The sequence below is a fragment of the Ailuropoda melanoleuca genome, chromosome 11 (assembly GCF_002007445.2).
Source record: "Ailuropoda melanoleuca isolate Jingjing chromosome 11, ASM200744v2, whole genome shotgun sequence".
Lineage (NCBI taxonomy): Eukaryota > Metazoa > Chordata > Mammalia > Carnivora > Ursidae > Ailuropoda > Ailuropoda melanoleuca.
Genome location: NC_048228.1, coordinates 80,657,417 through 80,664,134, shown reverse-complemented (window position 1 = coordinate 80,664,134; position 6,718 = coordinate 80,657,417).

Sequence of the window (6,718 nt, the reverse complement as noted above, 5' to 3'; positions counted from 1 at the left end):
TGTATTTGAAACGTTGAGGACCCACATATTAAAATGTCATAGTTCATAACATATATTAGTGTATCCCAAAATGAGTTCCTTGAAATGCTAGTTTATGAAACAGTCAAAAGAAAAAATAGGAACTTATTACTTTGATGAATAAATTTGGGAAATACTTCAAATAACTGTCCCCCTCTTTCTTTGTAGTTTCATAATATACATTACCCTATGGAGAATTGGAAAACAAAATAATTCAACCTCTTTAACTCAATTTCATATTTTTTCTGTCCATAGGACTTTTTTTTTTAAGAATCCCTATTAATTAGCCTTTGGAACCAAGCTTCATAGACTCTAGCTTGATGGGGTCTGGGGTAGAAGTGATATGATTTTAGCAAGAGCAAGATCACTGTAGACTCAAGGGATCTAAGAATGTTTCAGGTTCAAGTTGGAATGTAAGCCTGGCAATAAAGAGAATAGAATTTAGATAGACAAAGAGAAAAGAGAAAAGCATTTCACAGATAACAAAATGTTAGTCACAGAAATGGGCTTAATTTGGTAAATATGTGGCTCAATTGTGTCTTGATATCAAATCTCACAATCTTGCCAATTTTTCTTTAGGATGCTTAGTAAGAGCTACAGAATTATTTTTTTTGAAGTTTCATGAAGAAGTTGAGAATTTAACTTGCACTTGAGGAGGAGTTGGCTGGGTGGGTGGTGTGGAGAAGAGAAAGAAAATGTAAAGGTTTCTGAGAGGGAGGGGNGCTACAGAATTATTTTTTTTTGAAGTTTCATGAAGAAGTTGAGAATTTAACTTGCATTTGAGGAGGAGTTGGCTGGGTGGGTGGTGTGGAGAAGAGAAAGAAAATGTAAAGGTTTCTGAGAGGGAGGGGAAAATGGACAGGCAAATTGGCATTCATTGACTCTTCTCCCCTCAGGCTTTTCTGTATATTTTATCGTTAACTTTTCAACAGCAATCCTGTAATGTGGTTATTACTATATCTGTTTTACAGATAAGCAATCTAGGGCCCAGAGAGCTTATGTAATGTGTCCAATAGCACACAGCAGAGTGTCATTCAGAATCTAAAATACTCTTTCCATCACACCGCACTGCCCCCTAAATTCTATTGAAAATGAAAACCACACACACTGTTCTCTCTTTTGTCGTCACCACCACCATCACCTCATTNTTTGTCGTCGCCACCACCATCACCTCATTATACTCTCAACAGCATCTGTCACACACGCACACACATCACCCCCTCCCATGCCTCATCTCCACACAGACACACAGAAAATGTGCTTTTCATCTTTCTGAATATACTCGTGCTGTCCTGCACGGTATCCACAAGCCACATGTGGCTGTCGGACACTTGAAAGGTGGCTAGTCCAAATTGAGATGTAGTGAGCTGTAAGTGTAAAAAACATATTAGATTTCAAAAACTGAGACCAAAAAAGTAAAATATTTCATTAATAATTTTTATACTGATGACATATTTAAAGGATAATCACTTTAATATATTGGGTTAAGTATATCATTCTTAAAGTTAATTTCACCAGTTCCTCTTTCCTTTTTCAAGTACCTACGAGAAAATTTTACATTACACATGCAGGTTATATTTGTGGCTCAAATTATATTTCAATTGCACAGTCTTCTATGTAACAAACTTTTTTTTGTCATTTTACATACTGTACTTGAAATTCTCAAGGCTTCTCCCATGATTAGGATTAATGCCTTGAAATGCAAGTCCTCTTAAGTGAATGAATTTATCAGAAATTAGCCCAATCATCTGGAAAGACCCCCAAATGAATGGGGCTGAGGCAGGGGGAAAAAAAAAAGATTCAGATAGAATCCAGTTCAGGTAGAGAAAGTGAGGGAAATGAACGGATGGTGGGTTTGGTGCTGCAGGAAGTTTGGCAGGTGACCAGAGAAGGAGGGGCTCAGAAAGTTGGAAAGACACTACCACTCTGACTGGGTACGCAGAATGGGCCCTAAACACCCATTTGCATGACTTCTCTTTTTTTTAATTTATTTTTATTTATTTGTTTATGAGAGATAGAGAAGAGAGAGAGAGAGCACAAGCAGGGGACGGCAGAGGGAGAGGGAGAAGCAGGATCTCTGCTGAGCAGAGAGCCCCTCAAGGGGCTCAATCCCAGGGATCATGACTGGAGTCGAGGCAGATGCCTACCTGACTGGGCCACCAGGCACCCCTGCATGAGTTCTCTTTTAAAAACGAAACACTACGTCAAAAACTAATGATGTACTATACATTGGCTAACTGAACATAATAATAATTTAAAAACCCTAAACTTTGTTCTGTAAAAATTATGATCTTAATGCCAAAGATGCACTCTGATCCCATGATTCCAAGTAAGGTGTCAGCCCAGCAATCCGGTCAGGGCTTTTGGGTAGCCCTCGGACTCATCGCGTACTGTTGACTGGGGAGGCATGGACTTGAGGGAGAGCTGCCACTCACACACCCTTGAGGAATTACCAGCCCAGTGAAGCTGTTGGCTCAGTGTCTCCGGGCTTGGAAAAGAAAAGATGAATACTGGCAAACAATGGACTCTTACCTTGGTTACTTTGAAGAAAACAATCACTATTCCTGGTATAGCGGCCTCCCTTTCCATCAGTTTTCAATTCATTGCTTTCATTATACCTGTAAGTTTATCCCTGATGTGGAAAAATTTTCCTGGGATCTGTTACAACCACGTGCTGATCTGAGGCAATTTAAATACTCTTCTGACTGAAGTTGAGAAAGTGAGTGTGTGCTTTAATTGCTGTTTTAAAATGTTAAAATGTGTAGCAAGTGCTGAAGAAAAGGACACTATTTTAGATTCTTTTGTTTTATGTAACTTAGCACCTAGGGATCATTGTCTGTGTCCTCTCAAGTCAGGAAGATTCAAAGTACAAAATGTGATTTTTAAAGGGGGGGGGACAGTGCTGGAACCCTATATTTTGAAATATTGTCTTTATGTAAATGACAGTGTGTTTTCTATGTTGTAAAAATGAAATTACTGTAACTCACTGGAGTAGTGACGAAATACTGGGATAAGGGTCTCAGCCCCATGACTATTAACTATGTCACCTTGGGTCACTTACTTCACGAAGTTTGTTTCTCTCTTATAGAATGAGGGTAATTAAATCTCCCTCCTGAGGCTGGGGTGAAGAAAGCGAAATCAATGGACTATAAGTCACAACAACTACCACCTGGAACAGAACAGCTGGTAACCCTCTCGGTGCACCCCTTCCATTTTTAAAGCAAGGGGCATTACCTCCCTCGCTCAAGGAGCTTCAATCATGAATCAGAACACCCTAGAACAATTCAAAGCCCTCTTGGTAAATTCCCAAGTCTGTTGTTCCAGCCAGAGAGCATCCCTCCCTGGAGGGACACTTCATCCCTGTTCCTCAGAGACACTCCTTTTGCTTTTCTTGCTTGCATAATAAGAAAAACGGCAGAGGCGCCTGGGTGGATCAGTCGGTTAAGCATCTGCTTTTGGCTCAGGTCATGATCCTCCGGAGTCCCAGGATAGAGCCTGCTCAGGAGAGAGTCTGCTTCTCCTTCTGCCCCTCCCCCTGTTCATGCCTGGGCACTCTCTCTCTCAAATAAATAAATAAAATCTTTTTTTAAAAATGACAATGTTCTTTATCCCAAATGAGTGATCAGTTTTACTCTTCCAACATTTGCATTTCTATCTCTATCCAGTAGCCCTCCCTTAAAAAAGCAATCTCCTTTTTGCACTTGAGTCCTAACTAGGGAGACCCTTCAAGACAGTGAGACGATGACAGGACCCAAAATTTTGCATCTGCTTCCAACACTGTGGCATCTTGCTCTCCTGGAAAGTTACAGGACCACTGATTTCAGTTCATTAATCAGGAAAAGCTTTCAAACAGGCAGACCCTTCCAAAAATGGATCCAGCAGCCTCAGGAGGTAATAAGTTACCCATCATTGGAAATGCTCTGGCAGGTGTTAGAAGACAACTTGTTTATTCACTGAGTAAATATTTAATGAGTCTCTACCTCGTGCCTGTGATGGGGTGTGGGGGTAGAAAGTGAATAAGACAGACAAGGTCCCTGAGTCAGGGTGCTTTTAATCTAGCAGAGGAGACAAATGCAAAAGCAAATAATGTGGTATTTTGCTAAATGTATAATAGCAATAATCATTAGATTATAGAAACACATAAGAGGGCAACACACACCTAATGAAGGCTTCCTATAGAAAAGAACATCCAAGCAAGAGCTAAAGGAAATATGAAGGTAAAAAGGCAGAAGGAAACATGTTCAGACAAAGACACAGCATTAGACAAGTGGAGACCTGAGAGAAAATAAGGTTGCCACAAACTAACTGTAAGTTTGAAGAAGACAGAGGAGAGGGGAGTGGCCCGAAAGGAACCTGCAAAGATAAGCAGGATCCTGAACAAGGAAATTTACAGAGTCATATACACGTCGAAGAGCTTGGATTTTATCCCTGCAGAAGCCAGGGTGCCCTGGCGGTTTTCCGCAGATCCCGTGTCTGGGAGCCTGACCGCTGCCCTGACCTCCAGGGATTGAAAGGAGATCTACCTGGCCCATGTCTTTCCACCTCTAGTCCAGGGAAGGGCTCTCTCTGAGAGGGCTGTGGGCATCTCTGACCTGGGCATATGAAGGAAAAAAAGGAAGTTGTTCTAAACTTTCTGAGTTTTGCTTCTTCCATTATCATTTCTCTTAAAAAGCCAGAGGAAAGGAAAAATTCCAAATGACCCTTACAAGACCCATAGAAAACTGAGTGCCCCATCAATCAGAGACCCATTTAGTGATTACCACTGAGCAAGGAATTCCTTTACAAAGAATCCGTTGGCACTCCAAAGATAAACGCAAAAGAGAGCACGTGAGACAAATATTACAGAAGGAAAAAAATCCTATATTACTGACCTTTCCAGGAAGAGGTAAAGTCCCTCTCTCACCCCCCACCTCCATAGTCACAAAGACATAAAAAATTTCTAGTAGACAGAATGACTCAATCTTTTTTTCTGTAAATAACTAATTTCTCATTAGTATAATAACAGCTGACATTAATTGAACATTTACTATGTGCCAGAAAGACATTAAATGTTTTCTGTGCATCACTTTATTTAATCCTCACATGACTGAGAGAGGTAGATAGGTAGGGATCATCTTTATTCCCATATTATAGATAGGAAAACTGAGGCCAAGAGAGGTTGAGTAATTCACTCAGCATTGCAAACTTCATAGTGATGGAATCAGGGATTCAGACTCAAAATCACAACCACTACACAAGCGTTTTAAGAGGCAGAATTCAGACACACCTGGGTGGTTCAGTGGGTTAAGCTTCTCCTTTTTTTTTTTTTATTATATTATGTTAGTCACCATACAGTACATCCCTGGTTTTTGATTTAAAGTTCGATGATTCATTAGTTGCGTATAACACCCAGTGCACCATGCAATAAGCTTCTGCCTTCAGCTCAGGTCATGATCCCGGAGTCCTGGGATCGAGCTCCGCATTCTCTTGAGCTTCCTTCTCCCTCTCCTCCCCCTCATGCTCTCTCTTGCAATCGCTGGCTGTCTCTCTCTCTCAAATAAATAAATAAAATCTTTTTTTAAAAAAAGAGGCAGAATTCACGCAACCTGCATTAGCAACATCGAGAGTACCTGTTAAAGGTACAAATTCTTCAAGCCCACTCCAAGCCTATGGAATTAGAAAATCTCCACAGGAGTGGGGTCTAGGAATCACATTTTAATCAGGTACCTGGGGTGATTCTTAGGGATAATGAAGTTGGAGAAACACTCCACTCCGTACACCATTCAGAAGATGACTGAAGCAACTGCCCCAGCCTTCCGGGGGAAAACGGTCCAGAAACATTAACTTTTGTTACCTTTGAGTACGATTGTTCCCAACAGCAAAACTGTGAAATTGGTAAAGTGAAATCTAGCTCCCACCTGCCTCAGGGCTTTTGCTGTAATTAAAGCTGGGGCTGCTCCCCACAGTCAGCACCCCCGGGTACCCCTGCTCTTGAGCCTGGAGCAGCCTTTCCTGACCGCCGTAAAGGATGGCACTCAGATGAAGTCCCTCCGCTCCCAGCTCTGTCCCTCACGAACTCCTTAAAAAGGGGAGAGTTATTTAAATTCTCTGGGCCTCAGTTTTGTTATTTGTTATTTGTAAAATGGAAACAATAATTCTCAGGAAACAGCTTTGTAGAATAGATTACATTTTATCCGATACCTGAGGTAAAATTTATCTAGCCTAAAACCTGATGCCTAAGAGCTTCTCAATAAATGGTGATGGTCATTTCTATAAGTAGCCCAGCACCCCAGGATAGTCCTTTGATTTTCTGTCCAATTTCAGGATAATGGGCAAAGAGCCTTGCCCTTTTAGTTGGACAGATGTGGGTTCGAGTCCAAACTCGGTCAGTCCCTGGGAGACCCTGGGCAAGTTATGTAAACTCAATAACTTTCATCCTCTCACTCATTACATAGGACAGGTGCCTACTTTTTAGTTCTTTTAAGAATTAGAAGAAATAAAGTATGCAAAGTTCTCACACACATTCCCTCCCACTTTAAAGCCAAGACACCTTGATTTCTCAACAACCTCAGAAAGCACTTTGCTATAATTCAACTTTGTGTATTTTATTGAATTCTAATTCCTTTTAAATCAGCAAGATAGTACTTCAGTAATTTCTCATCAATTTGACTGGAACCCAAACATTATCCAAATATTAGATATGGAGCATTTCCTAGTCTTT